We start from the raw sequence: 21,087 nt of genomic DNA on the forward strand, positions 1-21,087 counted from the left end.
ACTTTGATGTAGATCGGAGGACACTGAACGTTCATGGGTACTGTCTACAGGTGACAGCCGAGGATGTGGAATGTGTACTTGGCTTGAGCAGCCATGGGAAAGATATTGAAAGCGAAAAGCGAAGGCAAGATATGGAGACAGAGTTGGAAAGAGAATTGAATATCAGAATAAATAGCGGTGAAATTGTAGTAGAGGAATTGAGGCACAGTATATGTAGTTTGCATAACGAAGGCTTAGAATTCAAAGTGAAGTTCGTACTGTTTGTTGTTGGTAGGTTGTTAGCACCAAGTTTGGATGACACAGTGAGCCGGGATCTGGTGGCTGTAGTGGCTACAGAGGAGAATATGGAAAATTTGAACTGGTCGAAATTCATATTAGACAATTTGGTGAAGAGCATCCGTGATAGAGACGGCAACGGAATAGCGGGATGTGCACTTTTCTTGATGGTATAAGAAATACGCACCATTTTGTATTAGAGAAAGGAATTGCTGGAATAATGAAATTATAGTTTGATATAAAGGACCTGTAAATGATGGTAGGCGTGTTTGTCCATGCAGATTTACTATCTGGAACGATTCTATATCGAGGGTGAGGACGAGTTTCGCAAGTTCCAGCCGAGAGGGCCGAGGCTAAGGTTTTGGGGAAGGTACGAGATTAATGAAAGCGTGCGAATATTGAGGAGGAATCACATATTTGAGGGGGAACAGGTAATGTAAAATCCTTTCGTGTGAATTGTTGTTGAAATTGCAAGCTGCATTTTGTGACGTTACTAGTAGTACAAAACTGAAGGCTTGTAGTGACAGGGCAATGTGCAGTTTTACAATAACATAAGCTGTAGAGAAGACATTGATAGAAGACTGATTGAAATTGAATGTGGTAATAAAGATGTGAAGGATAGTATTGGTAGAATGGAAGCAATGATTGAATGTCGTTTTGAAAGGCTGAGGAGCATGTATGAAAGTGGAAGGGTGTGCAAAACAAATCGGGCACTTGGTGTGGAGGGTGGGCAGAAGGACGATTGGCGTGGTAATGTTAAAAGAGGGAGTGAGTTACATAAAATTAGTCCTACAACGCCAGATGTTAGGTCCAAAAGCAGGAGTGAAAATGATAGAGTAACTACGAATAGTACTGTAATGGGTGAAAAGAGTGCATCAAAAATTACAAAGTGGAGGAGTAGAAAGAGACTAAGGATGGACAATACGGAGAAGCCTGTGTGGGAAGACAAACAAAACAGAAGGCAAGGTAAAAGAATAAAGGTATGCATCGGTTTGTGGCAAGGTATTTCGTAGCATTAGAAAAGTAAAGTATAAATTGTAGTTTTATGTACAGATGGATAGCAGTGGGATGAACGAGCGTCAAACGAAGATGGTTGCTTTATTGGCAAAGGTGAGTATTCCAACGTTCCAGAATTAATAAAGTATGGGAAAATATAGACAATGAAAGATGAAATATTTTTGTGGTAGCAGGAAACGAGGCTGGCATCTATCGGCGAAAAATTGAGTGAGGGACGAGCAAAAATACTGAAGTTCTTGTTTGACACTCAGCTGTCGCAAGGGTATGTACTGGATTTGTTAAATCAACAGTTCTATTTTGTTTTATCCTTTATTTGAAATTGCAATGGCAAAAGGGACAGAAAAGTATTTGCAATTATAAGGTTGACTAAATATGTAGTATGATTATCCCCATAGGGGAGAGGGCATAGCAACGAAAATGTTGGAAGCAGTTAAAATTGGTTTACAAGTGAGCATAGAACTTACATTTTGTGTGCTGTCAATCATGCCTGCTTATATAAAAAGCAAGGGTAGGTAACTTAGGTGAACATATAGAAAAAAAGGTGAGTATTCAAGAAGTTTGAGAATGGAACTACAATGATAACTCAATGACCCTTATGGTGAGTACATAACCGCCTTAGGCTAACTCAATGACCCTAAGGACTGATTGAGTCATTGAAACCGTGATTGCTGGTTGTATTAGTGAGGAAGAGCGAACCAACTCTGGCCGTTTTAACTCTCATCATTGAAAATGATGATATCAAGTTTGTAGATTATGAAACCGTAATACAAATAGGGAAAAGATTAATGTACCCTGTTGTAATGACAGGGAAGTACTGGTGTCAATTAAGGGGCAGACAGCAAGCCGGGATGCAATGGGGTCCTTGCTTCCTGAAAAACCCATGGCATGCGATGTGAGTAAATCGAGGGATTGAAATTGGGTGGTGTTATGTGGACTGTTTCATGGAGGACGAAGTGATGTGACTTGAGTTTGGTGCAGATAATAAATTGCTATTGTGCGATGAAAACAGCAAGGCAGCAAAGGCGTGCTGTAGATCAGTCTATTCGATGGTGGTTCATGCCAACTTGGTTTCAGGTACAAGTGTTCGGCCAAAGTTGGGGGGTGTGAGTACGTACATTCATATTAAAATGTCATATTTTACTGTCGTGTTGTAGCAAGAGATTTTGGAGTTCAACAAATCAGCAGACGAGCTCTACTGTACATATCTACAGGAATGTAAAGTAGGAGGTAATATAAAAAAGTGTGAGAAGGTACGAGAAGCTGCCCTGTTATGTAGCATAATGGAATAGATACAGATTCCCATGATGATGACTAACTAACCGTTGCTATGCTTCAGATATTCGTGCCAATGTGGCACGATGAGCATTGGTATATGTGTGTGGTTGACATGGCAAGCGAAAAAGTATTAATTTATGATTCAATGAGAGGAAACGAGCAAACGGATATGAATAGGCGTTTGTAAATGCACTGCCTAGAAGCACTCAATTCAAATCAAGAATAAGAAACTTTTTCTTTGAATCATTGGCGGACGCAAGTTCTGGCGGGTTTTTTGTTACCCTTATACCTTCGACTGGAGAAAAATTGAAGGCATACAGCATTTCAGCACATAAATTTTGCATGTGAGATTCAATTTGAATATCATAATGCGAAATCAAACAAGAGGAATTGGAAAGTGTAAAGCAAAGTTCTGGGGTCGAGAATTTATTACAATGTCGTGAGCAGCAGCCCTGCAATAATGGAATAGCGGGAGTAGAAAAGCAATTTCTGAATGCGATGGTCACGAGGAGATGCATCGGAACAGAGGTACATACACTTTTTATGGTTTCCTTTATACAATGATTAATTTCGTACCAATAATTTGCTACAGCCCTAAAGAATTTAAAATTTAATATTGCCTTCATATGCAACGAACTAATTACAGTAAAGGTGAGACATAATGTACCGTTCCCTGTTTCCTGATGCCTCACATCCTTGGTAGCATCATCTTACAAATCTCCTCTGGTTACAGCCTCATGTGCCTGTTTATTTTCTATCAGGAAAGCAGCATAAGCGAACAGGTCCGCAAGTTTCCCTAAAGCGATCTCCCAGGCAATAAATTTTCTAGCAATGACAACATCAAGTTGTACATACATTCAGAAACAATGTCAGACGCAATAAAGTGAGCTTACCACAAGGGGTTGTCCATTTGTGCACTTACAAATTGTGGCCGACACCCCTTTGCCCAACATTGCGCAAACTTCAAGGTGAAAACCCCGCAACTTGCCGTGTCTATCTGTTTTAGTTTGTGTTTTACAAGAATAAATGTCCAGGGTTGATTTTCGTGGAAAATTTTCACCAAAATCCATTCCTAAAAAGGAAATAAATACAACAAGTATCGAATGTTAGAAATATGCTACCTTCTTCGGAAATGAAACTAAGGTACGATTTTGAAGTTTACTCACCACAGATTGCATCAAACCTTGGTAGAAGGTTTTGTAATTGTCCATAGAATCAACAATGTACACTTCTTTGTCCTTGACATGTGCAATCATGAGCAACCAATGATTTGAATAAATGATTGGGAAAAAAATCTGCAATCGCATACAACAAGCAATGTCGAATGTGTTAAAAGCTAAGGCATATTAGGCTGAATCCAATTCCACTAACATGCAACTGCTACTCATATTGTATAAGAATGTTAAGGCGAGAATGATAGCTAATGTTTACCTTTTCAGGATTTGTCATGGAGTCGTCATTGCTTTGATCAACGAATGTCTTTTTGGTTGCGGGAGATATGCATGGATAGTCTAACACGCATTTCAACTTCAACGAAGTGATTGAGAAGCAAGTATTAGGTCCACATTTTGCAAGGCACAACAGCACATACAATAATTTTTCTTACGTACCCAAAACATAGGATTGAAGAAAATAAATTGCTTATATTCTTTCTGGAGTAAGTGAAGGTACTGGGTCACAACCTTCACATAATGGAACAAATTCAAACATTCAATAAGAGTGGAAATACAAAGCGAGATCAGTGAACAAGGTAGGCCTGTGCAATCGCATAAAAAACTTACTTTGTCATTGAGACATGTCTCCTGAAGCATTACTTGCTCCAGTTCTTCTCTTGTAATATCAAAGAGATGCTGCCTATCTAGTGTACTGACACAGCTGTGAACAATGATTGACATGATTACAATAATCAGATGAAAGCGAGATCATTGTTAGCCATTGACAGTACCGATACTTTAACATACATCTGCGGGACGAGTTCTCTGACATGAAAGCATACGGCTTCTTTCAATTCATCAGGTGCTACGCCGGAAGCTTGTGGTAGACACTGGACAATAAAGGTATTAGCATATATAAAGGGGATTATAGGAAAGCGCAAGAGCATGTCTTACATATCGTAGAAATGGCAATGTCTCAAATCCGCAGTCCTTCACTTCGATGCCACCAACCCTTTGTAAAATTTGTGTCACTTTATCCACAACCTAGTCATACAAATATTGGGTTATGCTCCTGTGTTGCCATCGAGAAGAAGAAACAAAAAGGAGTAAAATAACATTGTCACATACACTTGCCCCTTTTCTGGTTTGTTAAGATAGTATGACAACATCTTCAAGGTGTGCCTTTTCCCCCACAACCGGCCGCACCTCGACCCCAGCACACTTCCCCCCCTTATCCATCTCTTTTATTTCTTCAACTTTTCTATTCACGTCCCCAGTCTGACCAATGACAGCATCAGAGGTATAGGATTTCTTCCACATCCAACCACCATCTTCAGCTTTGAATGCCAGTTTTTTGAAGTACGATAATCCCATTTTTTGGGCGTAAAATCCTTTGTCAACATGGTCAGGCAAGAATGGCACATTAAAGCGCCTAAAGAGCCTGGTCAGCAACATACCAAAAGGGAGATGTGTTCTCTTATTCTCCCTGCTCTTAATCTTCCTAATCATGTTGAGCATTGTTGCAATGATCAAATTGCTTATGTTGACGGGTTGTTTGTGTAACATATGCCACAATATAACTCTTTCTAATGCACTAACGGAAGTGATACTTCCGGCTTTAGGTACAATATTATGAGTTATTATCATATGTAACAGCCGTGGCAACACTTTCATATACGGCGCATAAAACTTAGTTTTTTTGCCCATGTTCATAACTCTGTCACCATTTTGCCTAATCTCTCCAAGAAATTCTAGGTCATTGTACCCCTTCACAGCAACCTTATCTACATTCTTTGCGCTAATCCGTTTATAGTCAACAGTGTATCCACTGTCAACCAACCCAAACTCTGAACACAAAACCTCAGCAGACAATTCCATGTGTACATTCCTAACCACTGAAGATCAACAAATCTTCTACAGCAGGTGGATTCCAGCAAATAGTTGCGGTGTAAAGGTTGTCCGCAATGGCAACGTTGCGTGTCATACTGGCGGGATACCCCTGTTCAGCCGGAAACCGTGTTACAGACCAGTCTTCAAAGTTGGCGCCGAAGAGGATCCATACGTCGGTATGGAGTAGTGATTTTAGACTGAGGAAATGTGCAACAAATTCCTCCTTGCCCACAAACCAGGCATTGTAGGTCATGATATAAAACGCCTTCAGGTTCTGCATAAGGGGGAGTGGACGACGACGCCACTTGACCAGCGACCGGAATACTTCCTCGTTTGCAAATGGGTTTGCGAACGGGGATGCAAGACACCAGCATCGACTGCGAAAACTCGCTCCAAAAAACCTATCTAACCGAACCAGCACTTCCTCAATTATCCACTTCATTCCAATGTGGTGAAGTGGTAAGACCTTATCTTCAAAGTAGCCGACCATGCCTCCGTTGTTGAGGACATGTATTTCAGGAAGTCGTCCAAGTGCCATGAGTCAGTTTGGAAAAGGATTATGTTACGAGGAGGCTGGTCGGTTCAGGGGTTAGAACATATAGAACGAAGCGAATCTTTCGTCTAGTTAAATGTTACAGGTGATAAAGAAAGAGGCGAAACTTATAGAAGGTAGTTGTATGAATTTGAAGCAGCATGCAATAGCGAAGGCTGTTGTGTGAAACCAATGCGGGGGTGAATGGGCATGCAAGGAAGAAATTTAGTTGTGTGAAGTTCTTAAAGGAGGAGATATGGATGACGGACATGAGTTTAAATGGAGGAGCTTGCAGTGCATCGACTGAGTGGTTAAGAGCAGTTTGACCTCTTTCAGGCATCCTTTTGAGGACTACGGTTAACGAACCTAAGTTAGGTTAGTGCGATAATAAGTCACAGTGGGCACTGCATCTAAATTTTTATTTGGGAAAATTAGAAGAACCAAATCGCATGCATATTTCTGAACTGCACTACTCCGTTGTAGAAGACCGGCAGTGGACGAGTTCAGTAGGAATATGAGAACAGAGTACCCATTTTCGTAGACAGACATGTTTTTCCGAATACAATAATAACAATGATTTTTTCAATAAAATACCAGCTTTTTATGTGTTTCCGCCATTAGAACAACAGGGTACTCATTTTCCCTTCTACAAATACATTTAGTTGTGGGTCGAATAACAATGCAACCGTTTTCGAAGAAAATACCAACTGTTTACGCCATTCCTCCATTACAACAAAAGAGTACCCTTTGTTCCATACACAACTTAATTTAAGGGATATTATACAAATAAAAATATTTCTGAATAAAACCCAGCTATTTTCTGCCTATCCTCCGTTATAAGATGACGGTACTCATTTTCCCATTAACGGCTACAGTTTCTCCTTTGGCTGAAACAATAATAAATCCATTTTAGTAGACAAGAACAACTCTTTATGCCTTTCTTACCCCTATTTGCTTGGAACAAGTTTGTAACTTACTTATTACAATAAACGAATTGAAGACGGTTAAACAAAACGGACTTTATGGCTTTCATGTTGCATAAATAATACCACAGTGCACATTTAAGCAGAGTACCACTAACCAAATTATATATTTGAGTTATAAAGTAACCCTTGTCCACTTCAACATACGCTTTTCTTGGGTTTGCTCCATTGTAATCGGAGTACCCATTTTTAAGTATCAAAGGGAATTCACTTGAATTCGGAGTATCGTCCCCCGAAAATAATTTGAGAAGGTTAAAACACCAACTCTTTAAATCTTTCCTCCTTCATAACCTTTGACTACCCATTTTCCCAAAATGCGTTATGAAGTTGGGATGACATAAAATGTCAGGCAGTTCTCGCATAAAACACCGGCCATACTTGGCTTTCCTCCATTCAAGTAAACAAATACGTATCCTAATCTAGGTTGAATGGGGCATGCAAAAGAGATTTTTTTATCATCAGTAAGAATACATTTGTATCACTTACTGTATCTTAATCTATATTAGATGCGAGCCTACGAAAGCCATTGTATGAGTTAGTGGGTTAATAAGACCCAACTAGGTTCAACAACTGGTGTAAGGCACACCAGTTATATTTTTTAAGGCGGCAAAAAATTTGAATCCGGTGATCATACGAGTCACATGGGTTACAGGGAGCTTATGTTAGAGAGCAAATTTAGCTCGGTTGGGGTGTAATTCCCCAAGATGACAAGATTGGCGCCAGTCTTACTCATAGGAGAAGATGCACAAAGGTGTACGATTGGATAGATAATGAACGGTGTGGCTTCAATGGTGGCCCACCTTTCAATGTGAATTTCAATGTGATATTAAAAGGCAATGTTTTTGAATGACTACTGCAGCGTGCCCCTTCACATTTGCTTAGGGGTGGCAACATTGGCGGTCCCAATCGCGTATAGCGGACGAAAGTATGTTCCCGCCTTAAAATTTAGTCCAATCTTTACAGGCCATATGCACGGTGCAGTCGCAGATATTAGTCATGACACATCAGCAAATTCACAGTTTTCTTTACATTTGATAAACTTAAGTGTTAGTAATTCACAATTCGCCATTCAAAAGATTAGCGAAAGAATTAAAGAGTTGGGTTCAGCAAATGGGTTGTTCATTTTATTTGTTTGCAAAGGTAGAATAAGCGATGTTGTTCATTTTATTTTGTCATGATCCCCTACGAGTTGATTGCGTAAATTGAAATTTACAAATTCGGCTGCTGAATTATCCAAAAAAAAGTTTCATTATGCTCCTTAATTATCCAACAATTATTCCATAATTTTTCCCTAAACTTATGCGTAGTTTGACACATTAGTATTTTGACACGTCCTAGGCCCGGGATTGTATTGAAAATGAAAATAATATTTTTACATCTTTTTATATTGTGGTACAGAATAATAAATAAAATATATATACATATGTATATATGTATATATTACAGAAAATTTGAAATAAGTGATGCATGACATGCTAAAAAAATTGTAATGTATAATGATTTACATAACAGAAAGATTGTTAAATACAGTGAATGAGAAGGTTATGTTGGTTGGGAAGATTAGAAATAGTTTTTGAAAAATGTATCGATATCTGACAAATTATATTAAGAAATACCCATCTACCAGTATTTGCACTATTATAAAAATTTATAACTAATTTGATCATTGTATTTTTTGACAAACAAGTGAAAGTGGTATGTCGTGGCCATAAAATTGTTGACTGTGAATATTTACGGTAGCAGTTCCGATAAATTTGAACACAAATTTAAAAAAAAAGTTGTTTACTGATATGTTCGGGTGAGTTTTAAAAAATGTGAAAACGCATCTTCATTTCCTTCTTCTTTTATCTGTCCCCTATCAATCAGACGCCTCCTAGTACTTTCATATCTTATATCATGGTACAACTCTCTCTAAATTTTTTTGCATAATGTTTTTCATATTCCTATAATACCCTTTATTCTTTTCTCCATTCTGCGCCCTTCCTTGAAACCCATAATTTTTCAACCCATCTTGTAACTTTTGAACTCCTCACCATTTTCTTACCATTTTCTGGTCATCCTTGTAAATGCATTGCACAGAAGCACTCCATTCAAATCAAGAATAAGAAACTTTTTCTTTGAATCATTGGCGGACGCAAGTTCTGACGGATTTTTTGTTACCCTTGTACCTTCGACTGGGGAAAAATTGAAGGCATACAGCATTTCAGCACATGAATTTTGCTTGTGAGATCCAATTTGAATGTCATAATGCGAAATCAAACAAGAGGAATTGGAAAGTGTAAAGCAATGTTCTGAGGTCGAGAATTTATTACAATGTCGTGAGCAGCAACCCTGCAATAATGGAATAGCGGGAGTAGAAAAACAATTTCTGAATGCGATAGTCACGAGGAGATGCATCGAAACAAAGGTACACACTTTTTATGGTTTCCTTTATACAGTGATTAATTTCGTACCAATAATCTGCTACAGCCCTAAAGAATTTAAAATTTAATATTACCTTCATATGCAACGAGCCAATTGCAGTAAAGGCGAGAAATAATGTACCGTTCCCTGTTTCCTGATGCCCCATATCCTTGGTACCATCATCTTGGAAATCTCCTCTGGTTACAGGTTCATGTGCCTGTTTATTCTCTATCAAGAAAGCAGCATAAGCGAACGGGTCAGCAAGTTTTCCCATAACGATCTCCCAGGCAATAAATTTTCTAGCAATGACAACATCAAGCTGTACATACATTCAGAAACAATGTCAGACGCAATAAAGTGAACTTGCCACAAGGGGTTGTCCATTTGTGCACTTACAAATTGTGGCTGACACCCCTTTGCCCAACATTGCGCAAATTTCAAGGTGAAAACCCCGCAACTTGCTGTGTCTGTTTGTTTTAGTTTGTGTTTTACAAAAATAAATGTCCAGGGTTGATTTTCGTGAAAAATTTCCATCAAAATCCATTCCTAAAAAGGAAATAAATACAGCAAGTATCGAATGTTAGAAATATGTTACCTTCTTCGGAAATGAAACTAAGGTACGATTTTGAAGTTTACTCACCACAGATTGCATCAAATCTTGGTAGAAGGTTTTGTAATTGTTCATAGAATCAACAATGTACACTTCTTTGTCCTTGACATGTGCAATCATGAGCAACTAATGATTTGAATAAATGATTGGCAAAAAAATCTGTAATTGCATACAACAAGCAATGTCGAATGTGTTAAAAGCTAAGGCATATTAGGCTGAATCCAATTCCACTAACATGCAGCTGCTACTCATATTGTATAAGAATGTTAAGGCGAGAATGATAGTTAATGTTTACCTTTTCAGGATTTGTCAAGGAGTCGTCATTGCTTTGATCAACGAATGTCTTTTTGGTTGCGGGAGATATGCATGGATAGTCTAACACGCATTTCAGCTACAATGAAGTGATTGAGAAGCAAGTATTAGGTCCACATTTTGCAAGGCACAACAGCACATACAATAATTTTCCTTACGTACCCAAAATATAGGATTGAAGAAAACAAATTTCTTATATTCTTTCAGTGAATTGCTGTATTCTTTCTGGAGTAAGTGAAGGTACTGGATCACAATCTTCACAGAATGGAACAAATTCAAACATTCAATAAGAGTGGAAATACAAAGCGAGATCAGTGAACAAGGTAGGCCTGTGCAATCGCATAAAAAACTTACTTTGTCATTGAGACATGTCTCCTGAAGCATCACTTGCTCCAGTTCTTCTCTTGTAATATCAAAGAGATGCTGCCTATCTAGTGTACTAACACAACTGTGAACAATGATTGACATGATTACAATAATCAGATGAAAGCGAGATCATTGTTAGCCATTGACAGTACCGATACTTTAACATACATCTGCGGGACTAGTTCTCTGACATGAAAGCATACGGCTTCTTTCAATTCATCAGGTGTTATGCCGGAAGCTTGTGGTAGACACTGGACAATAAAGGTATTAGCATATATAAAGGGGATTACAGGAAAGCGCAAGAGCATGTCTTACATCTCGTAGAAATAGCAATGTCTCAAATCCACAGTCCTTCACTTCGATGGCACCAACCCTTTGTAAAATTTGTGTCACTTTATCCACAACCTAGTCATACAAATATTGGGTTATGCTCCTGTGTTGCCATCGAGAAGAAGAAACAAAAAAATAGTAAAATAACATTGTCAAATACACTTGCCGTTTTTCTGGTTTGTTCAGATAGTATGACAACATCTTCAAGGTGTGCCTTTTCCCCCACAACCAGCCGCACCTCGACCCCGACACACTTCCCCTCCTTATTCATCTCTTTTATTTCTTCAACATTTTTATTCGCGTCCCCAGTCTGACCAATGACAGCATCAGAGGTATAGGATTTCTTCCACATCCAAACACCATCTTCAGCTTTGAATGCCAATTTTTTGAAGTACGATACTCCCATTTTTTGGACGTAAAATCCTTTGTCAATATGGTCAACCAAGAATGGCACATTAAAGTGCCTAAAGTGCCTGGTCAGCAACATACCAAAAGGGAGATGTGTTCTCTTATTCTCCCTACTCTTAATCTTCCTAATCCTGTTGAGCATTGTTGCAATGATCAAATTGCCTATGTTAACGGGTTGTTTGTATAACATATGCCACAATATAACTCTTTCTAATGCACTAATGGAAGTGATACTTCCGACTTTAGGTACAATGTTATGAGTTATTATCAGATGTAACAGCCGTGGCAACACTTTCATATACGGCGCATAAAACTTAGTTTTTTTGCCCATGTTCATAACTCTGTCACCATTTTGCCTAATCTCTCCAAAAAATTCTAGGTCATTGTACCCCTTCACAGCAACCTTATCTACATTCTTTGCGCTAATCCGTTTATAGTCAACAGTGTATCCACTGTCAATCAACCCAAACTCTGAACACAAAACTTCAGCAGACAATTTCATGTGTACATTCCTAACCACTGAAGATCAACAAATCTTCTACAGCTGATAGATTCCAGTAAATGTTTGCGGTGTGAAGGTTGTCCGCAATGGCAACGTTGCGTGTCATACTGGCGGGATACCCCTGTTCAGCCAGAAATCGTGTTACAGATCAGTCTTCAAAGTTGGCGCCGAAGTGGATCCACACGTCAGTATGGAGCAGTGATTTTAGACTGAGGAAATGTGCAACAAATTCCTCATTGCCCACAAACCAGGCATTGTAGGTCATGATATAAAATGCCTTCAGGTTCTGAATAAGGGGGAGTGGATGACGGCGCCACTTGACCAGCGTCCGGAATACTTCCTCGTTTGCAATGGGGTTGCGAACGGGGATGCAAGACATCAGCATCGACTGCGAAAACTCCACTCCGGGAAACCTATCTAACCGAACCAGCGCTTCCTCAACTATCCACTTCACTCCAATGTGGTGAAGTGGTAAGACCTCATCTTGAACGCAGCCGACCATGCCTCCGTTGTTGAGGACATGTATTTCAGGAAGTCGTCCAAGTGTCATGAGTCAGTCTGGAAAAGGATTATGTTACGAAGAAGCTGGTCGATTCAGGAGTTAGAACATACAGAACGAAGCGAATCTTTCGTCTAGTTACATGTTACAGGTGGTAAAGGAAGATGCGAAACTTACAGAAGATGGTTGTATGAAACTGAAGCGGCATGCAATAGCGAAGGCTGTTGTGCGAAACCAATACGGGGGTGAATGGGCATGCAAGGAAGAATTTTAGTTGTGTGAAACTCTTATAGGAGGAGATATGGATGACGGACATGAGTTTAAATGGAGGAGCTTGCAGTGCATCGACTGAGTGGTTAAGAGCAGTTTGACCTCTTTCAGGCATCCTTTTGAGGACTACGGTTAACGAACCTAAGTTAGGTTAGTGCGATAATAAGTCACAGTAGGCACTACATCTAAATTTATTTTTGGGAAAATTAGAAGAACCAAATCGAATGCATATTTCTGAATTGCACTACTCCGCTGTAGAAGACCAGATGTGGACGGGTTCAGTAGGAATATGAGAACAGAGTACCCATTTCCGTAGATAGACATGTTTTTCCGAATACAATAATAACAATGATTTTTCCAATAAAATACCAGTTTTTTATGTGTTTCCACCATTAGAACAACAGGGTACTCATTTTCCCTTCTACAAATACATTTAGTTGTGGGTCGAACAACAATGCAACCGTTTTCGAAGAAAATACCAGCTGTTTACGCCATTCCTCCATTACAACAAAAGAATACCCATTGTTCCATACACAACTTAATTTAAGGGATAAAATATAAATAAAAATATTTTTGAATAAAATACCAACTATTTTCTGCCTATCCTTCGTTATAAGATGACGGTACTCATTTTCCCATTAGCGGCTTCAGTTCCTCCTTTGGCTGAAACAATAATAAATCCATTTTGGTAGACAAGAATAACTCTTTATGCTTTTCCTACCCCTATTTGCTTGGAACAAGTTTGTAGCTTGATTATTACAATAAACGAATTGAAGACGGTTAAACAAAACGGACTTTATGGCTTTCATGTTGCACAAGTAATACCACAGTGCACATTTAAGCAGAATACTACTAACCAAATTATGTATTTGAGTTATAAAGTAACCCTTGTCCACTTCAACATACGCTTTTCTTGGGTTTGCTCCATTGTAATCGGAGTACCCATTTTTAGGCATCAAAACGAATTTGCTTGAATTCGGAGTATCGTCCCCCGAAAATAATTTGAGAAGGTTAAAACACCAGCTCTTTAAATCTTTCCTCCTTCATGACCTTTGACTACTCGTTTGCCCAAAACGCGTTATGAAGTTGGGATGACAAAAAATGCCAGGCAGTTCTCGCATAAAACACCGGCCATACTTGGCTTTTCTCCATTCAAGTAAACAAATACGTATCCTAATCTAGGTTGAATGGGGCATGCAAGAGAGATTTTTTTATCATCAGTAAGAATATATTTGTATCACTTACTGTATCTTAATCTATGTTGGATGGGAGCCTACGGAAGCCGTTGTACGAGTTAGTGGATTAATAAAACCCAACTAGGTTCAACAACTGGTGTAAGGCACACCAGTTATATTTTTTAAGGCAGCAGAAAATTTGGCTCCGGTGATCATACGAGTCACATGGGTTACAGGGAGCTTGTGCTAGAGAGCAAATTTAGCTCGGTTGGGGTGTAATTCCCCAAGATGACAAGACTGGCGCCAGTCTTGCTTATAGGAGAAGATGCACAAAGGTGTACGGTTGGACAGATAATGAACGGTGTGGCTTCAATGGTGGCCCACCTTTCAACGTGAATTCCAATATGAGATTAGAAGGCATCGTTTTTGAATGACTACTGCACCGTACCCCTTCACATTTGCTTAGGGGCGGCAACACTGGCGGTTCCAACCGCGTATTGCGAAAGGACGAAAGCATGTTCTCGCCTTGAAATTTAGTCCAATCTTTACAGGCCATATGCACTGTGCAGCCGCAGATATTAGTCATGACACATCAGCAAATTCACAGTTTTCTTTATATTTGATAAATTTAAGTGTTAGTAATTCACAATTCGCCATTAAAAAGATTAGCGAAAGAATTAAAGAGTTGGGTTTAGCAAATGGGTTGTTGATTTTATTTGATTGCAAGGGTAGAATAAGCGATGTTGTTCATTTTATTTTGTCATGGTCCCCTACGAGTTGATTGCATAAATTGAAATTTACAAATTCGGCTGCTGAATCATCCAAAAAAAAGTTTCATTATGCTCCTTAATTATCCAACAATTATTCCATAATTTTTCCCCAAACTTATGCGTAATTCGACACAGTAGTATTTTGACACGTCCTAGACCCGGGATTGTATTGAAAATGAAAATAATATTTTTACATCTTTTTATATTATTGTACAGAATAATAAATAAAATATATATGCATATGTATATATGTATATATTACAGAAAATTTGAAATAAGTGATGCATGACATGCTAAAAAAATTGTAATGTATAATGATTTACATAACAGAAGGATTGTTAAATATAGTGAATGAGAAGGTTAGGTTGGTTGGGAAGATTAGAAATAGTTTTTGAAAAATGTATCGATATCCGATAAATTATATTAATAAATACCCATCTACCAGTACTTGCACTATTATAAAAATCTATAACTAATTTGATCATTGTATTTCTTGACAAACAAGTGTAAGTGGTATGTCGTAACCATAAAATTGTTGACTGTGAATATTTACGGTAGCAGTTCCGATAAATCTGAACACAAATTTTAAAAAAAAAGTTGTTTACTGATATGTTCGGGTGAGTTTTAAAAAATGTGAAAATGCATCTTCATTTCCTTCTTCTTTTTTCTGTCCCTTATCCATCAGACGCCTCCTAGTACTTTCATATCTTATATCATGGTACAACTCTCTCTAAATTTTTTGCATCATGTTGTTCATATTCCTATAATCCCCTTTATTCTTTTCTCCCTTCTCCGCCCTTCCTTGAAACCCATAATTTTTCAACCCATCTTGTAACTTTTGAACTCCTCACCATTTCCTCACCATTTTCTTGTCATCCTTGTAAATGCACTGCTCAGAAGCACTCCATTCAAATCAAGAATAAGAAACTTCTTATTTGAATCATTGACGGACGCAAGTTCTGACGGACTTTTTGTTACCCTTGTACCTTCGACTGGGGAAAAATTGAAGGCATACAGCATTTCAGCACATGAATTTTGCATGTGAGATCCATTTGAATGTCATAATGCGAAATCAAACAAGAGGAATTGGAAAGTGTAAAGCAAAGTTCTGGGGTCGAGAATTTATTACAATGTCGTGAGCAGCAACCCTGCAATAATGGAATAGCAGGAGTAGAAAAGCAATTTCTGAATGCGATGATCACGAGGAGATGCATCGGAACAGAGGTACATACACTTTTTATGATTTCCTTTATACAATGATTAATTTCGTACCAATAATTTGCTACAGCCCTAAAGAATTTAAAATTTAATATTGCCTTCATATGCAACGAACCAATTACAGTAAAGGCGAGACATAATGTACCGTTCCCTGTTTCCTGATGGCCCACATCCTTGGTAGCATCATCTTGCAAATCTCCTCTGGTTACAGCCTCATGTGCCTGTTTATTTTCTATCAGGAAAGCAGCATAAGCGAACGGGTCCGCAAGTTTACCCAAAGCGATCTCCCAGGCAATAAATTTTCTAGCAATGACAACATCAAGCTGTACATACATTCAGAAACAATAGTCAGACGCAATAGAGTCAGCTTGCCACAAGGGGTTGTCAATGTGTGCACTTACAAATTCTGGCCAACACCCCTTTGCCCAACATTGCGCAAACTTCAAAGTGAAAACCCCGCAACTCGCCCCGTCTGTCTGTTTTAGTTTGTGTTTTACAAGAATAAATGTCCAGGGTTGATTTTCGTGGAAAATTTCCATCAAAATCCATTCCTAAAAAAGGAAATAAATACAGCAGGTTTCGAATGTTAGAAAAATGTTGCCTTCTTCGGAAACGAAGGTAAGGTACGCTTTTGGAGTATACTCACCACAGATTGCATCAAACCTTGGTAGATGGTTTTGTAATTGTCCATAGAATCAACAATGTACACCTGTTTGTCCTTGACATGTGCAATCATGAGCAACCAATGATTTGAATAAATGATTGGGAAAAAAATCTGCAATCGCATACAACAAGCAATGTTACCAAAATGTGTTAAAAGCTAAGGCATGTTAGGCTAAATCCAATTCCACTAACATGCAGCTGCTACTCATATTGTGTAAGAATGTTAAGGCGAGAATGATAGCTAATGTTTACCTTTTCAGGATTTGACTGATAGTCGTCATTGCTTTGATCAATGAATGTCTTTTTGGTTGCAGGAGATATGCATGGATAGTCTAACACGCATTTCAGCTATAACGAAGTGATTGAGAAGCAAGTATTAGGTCCACATTTTGCAAGGCACAACAACACATACAATAATTTTCTTTACGTACCCAAAACATAGGATTGAAGAAAACAAATTGCTTATATTCTTTCTAGAGTAAGTGAAGGTACTGGGTCACAATCTTCACAGAATGGAACAAATTCAAACATTCAATAAGAGTGAAAATACAAAGCGAGATCAGTGAACAAGGTAGGCCTGTGCAATCGCATAAAAAACTTACTTTGTCATTGAGACATGTCTCCTGAAGCATCACTTGCTCCAGTTCTTCTCTTGTAATATCAAAGAGATGCTGCCTATCTAGTGTACTGACACAGTTGTGAACAATGATTGACATAATTACAATAATCAAATGAAAGCGAGATCATTGTTAGCCATTGACAAAAACCGATACTTTAACATATATCTGCGGGACGAGTTCTCTGACATGAAAGCATACGGCTTCTTTTAATTCATCAGGTGCTACGCCGGAAGCTTGTGGTAGACACTGGACAATAAAGGTATTAGCATATATAAAGGGGATTACAGGAAAATGCAAGAGCATGTCTTACATCTCGTAGAAATGGCAATGTCTCAAATCCGCAGTCCTTCACTTCGATGGCACCAACCCTTTGTAAAATTTGTGTCACGTTATCTACAACCTAGTCATACAAATATTGGGTTATGCTCCTGTGTTGCCATGGAGAAGAAGAAACAAAAAGGAGTAAAATAACATTGTCACATACACTTGCCCATTTTCTGGTTTGTTTAGATAGTATGATAACATTTTCAAGGTGTGCCTTTTCCCCCACAACAGGCCGTACCTCGACCCCAGCACACTTTCCCCCCTTATCCATCTCTTTTATTTCTTCAACTTTTCTATTCGCGTCCCCAGTCTGACCAATGACAGCATCAGAGGTATAGGATTTCTTCCACATCCAACCACCATCTTCAGCTTTGAATGCCAGTTTTTTGAAGTACGATACTCCCATTTTTTGGGCGTAAAATCCTTTGTTAATATGGTCAGCCAAGAATGGCACATTAAAGCGCCTAAAGAGCCTGGTCAGCAACATACCAAAAAGGAGATGTGTTCTCTTATTCTCCCTGCTCTTAATCTTCCTAATCCTGTTGAGCATTATTGCAATGATCAAATTGCCTATGTTAACGGGTTGTTTGTGTATCATATGCCACAATATAACTCTTTCTAATGCACTAACGGAAGTGATACTTTCGGCTTTAGGTACAATGTTATGAGTTATTATCAGATGTAACAGCCGTGGCAACACTTTCATATATGGCGCATAAAACTTAGTTTTTTTGCCCATGTTCATAACTCTGTCACCATTTTGCCTGATCTCTCCAAGAAATTCTAGGTCATTGTACCCCTTCATAGAAATCTTGTCTACATTCTTTGCGCTAATCCGTTTATAGGCAACAGTGTATCCACTCTCAACCAACCCAAACTCTGAACACAAAACCTCAGCAGACAATTCCATGTGTACATTCCTAACCACTGAAGATCAACAAATCTTCTAACCCATCTTGTAACTTTTGAACTCCTCACCATCCCCCCCTTTCCTTTTACTTCAGCAAGTTTCATCCAGCTAATCCAGTGGAGTTTCTTTCCCCGCTCAGTATTTCCCCACCAGAAATTTGCAATACTCTTGTAAATGTCATCACACAGTTCTTTTGGTAGTTTGAAGCTATATTTTCAGAACTGAACCGGATATCGAATCAGTCAAACTCAGGGGTCAGGGGTCAATGGGTTCAACCGGATTCGATCGGGGTTCAACCAGATGATGTCATAAATAAAAATTATTTAAAAATTAAAATATTATATATAAAATACCTAATAACATGTTAATATTAATAAAAGGTATATTCATATATATTTGATGTTTCAAATATATTTAATAAGAAAATACAAATAAATTAGAACAATCAAGTAGCAATTTATATTATTTAATGAGCATTAACAAGTTTAGAATAAAAATTATGGACTTAATTGAAAAATAACACCAAATTTTAAGACAACATTTATAAAGTATGAAATATTTGAGATATATTAATAATTTTTAATAGCTTAGGGGTCAAAACATAATATTAAAAATATTTTGACCTTTCAAAAAAAATAAAAAAAGAAGAAGAAGAAACCGGGTTCTTTTTTCGGTCAAATTCGGTCAAACCCGGGTTTTGAACTAGTTTGACCAAGTCTTTAAATTTCTGATTTTCAGAGTTAACTCGGACCGGATAACTAGCCGGTTCTCGATTCGATTGGTCGGACCGGTCGATCCGGTCCGAGTTTAGAAACAGAGGTTTAAAGCAGGCCATTACGTAGTTGGGCATCGCAAGTATCACCGACTTGATGAGCACTTCTTTTCTTGCCATACTCAACATTTTGTTTGTCCAACCTTTTAGCTTTTTGATTACTGCACTTTTAATGTACCTAAACATTGGGTTCTTTGTCCTTCCTATTGCCATTGATAGCCCCAGATATTTTCCATTTGTTGCCTCCTTTAATTTCCCCAACTCCTGACAGATATCTACTCTTCTTGTCCTTTGGATGTTCCTACTATAGTACACAATAGATTTCTCAAAATTCACTAGCTGTCCTGAAGCCATCAAATATCTTTGTAACATTTCTTTCACTTGCTTAGCCTTCTGGATTGTTGCCTTGCAGCAAACCAGAGAATCGTCTGCAAAAAATAAATGTGATATTTGCAGACTATTCTTGCTTACTTTAACTCCTACGATCAGCTTATTTTCAACCTTTGTGTGTATCAAATGAGACAAACTTTCTGCACAGATTAAGAAGAAATAAGGGGAGAGGGGATCTCCTTGTCTCAGGCCTCTACTCGAATTAATATATCCCACCTTAGCTCCATTAAGATTGAAGGAACAAGACACTGAAGAAATGCAAGCCATGATCCACCTAAAAAAGATAGGACAGAAACCCATATGCATCATCATTCTTCCTATGAATTTTCATTCCACTCTATCGTACGCTTTAGACATGTCAAGTTTAATAGCCATGAATCCTGTCTTACCTTTTCTTTTATTTTTCAAAAAATGCATCACTTCATGAGCAATGAGAACATTATCCACTATTTGTCTACCTGGCACAAAAGCTGACTGCGACTCACTAATGCATTTGTTTAGGACAACTTTAAGTCTATTAGCAAGCACTTTTGAGATGATTTTGTACAAGGTGTTACACAAGCTAATAGGTCTGTACTGAGTCAGATTGATGGGATGTTCCACCTTAGAGATCAAAGTAATCAAAGTTTCATTGACAACCTTAAGCATGTTACCAGAGTGGAAGAAACTAGTGACTGCATTTACCACATCTAGTCTAACAATATTCCAATATTTTTTGAAAAAAAGAGGAGACATACCATCTATCCCAGGTGATTTGTTTGGATGCATGGAAAGCAATGCCTTATGTATCTCTTGTTCACCCACAGGTCGAATCAGGTGTTCGTTCATCTGTCGTGTTATATAGTATTGGGAACTCCCTGTAGTGTTTCCTCTATTTGATTAGCTTCTCTAGCAGTGAGCAGCTATTTATAATATCCACAAATTTCCTCCTTCACTTCCTGCTCGTTCTTGCGCCATTGTCCATTATTCTTTTGCAGACATGTGATTTGCCTTTGTTTCCTTGCATTCATTACACTCGCATGGAAAAAAGCTATGTTTTTGTCTTCTTCCTGTAACCACCTTGTCCTTGCCTTTTGGCTACAGTATAATTCCTCCTCTCGATATGCCTTACTCAGTTGCAACTTCAGTTCCACCAACTGGCCCTTTTTTCCTATGATGTTGCTATCCTTTAGCTCCTGAATTCTCTCCTTTATCACCTGGATCCTTTTCCCTGAGTCCATGTTTTTTTTCCTTTTCCATGTTAGTAATGCCATTCTGCACTCCTTTATCTTTTTCGTTACCTTGTACATCCTGGATCCTTTATGTTCTGAACCCCAAGCTTTTTCTATCACCTCTTTGGTTTCCTCATTCTTGGCCCAACGATGATCAAAATAGAATCTTCTTTTTACCTTCTTCTGATTGGGGTTAAGGTCCAAAAT

This window comes from Coffea eugenioides, chromosome 11 (genome assembly GCF_003713205.1).
Source record: "Coffea eugenioides isolate CCC68of chromosome 11, Ceug_1.0, whole genome shotgun sequence".
In the NCBI taxonomy this organism is placed as follows: Eukaryota; Viridiplantae; Streptophyta; class Magnoliopsida; order Gentianales; family Rubiaceae; genus Coffea; species Coffea eugenioides.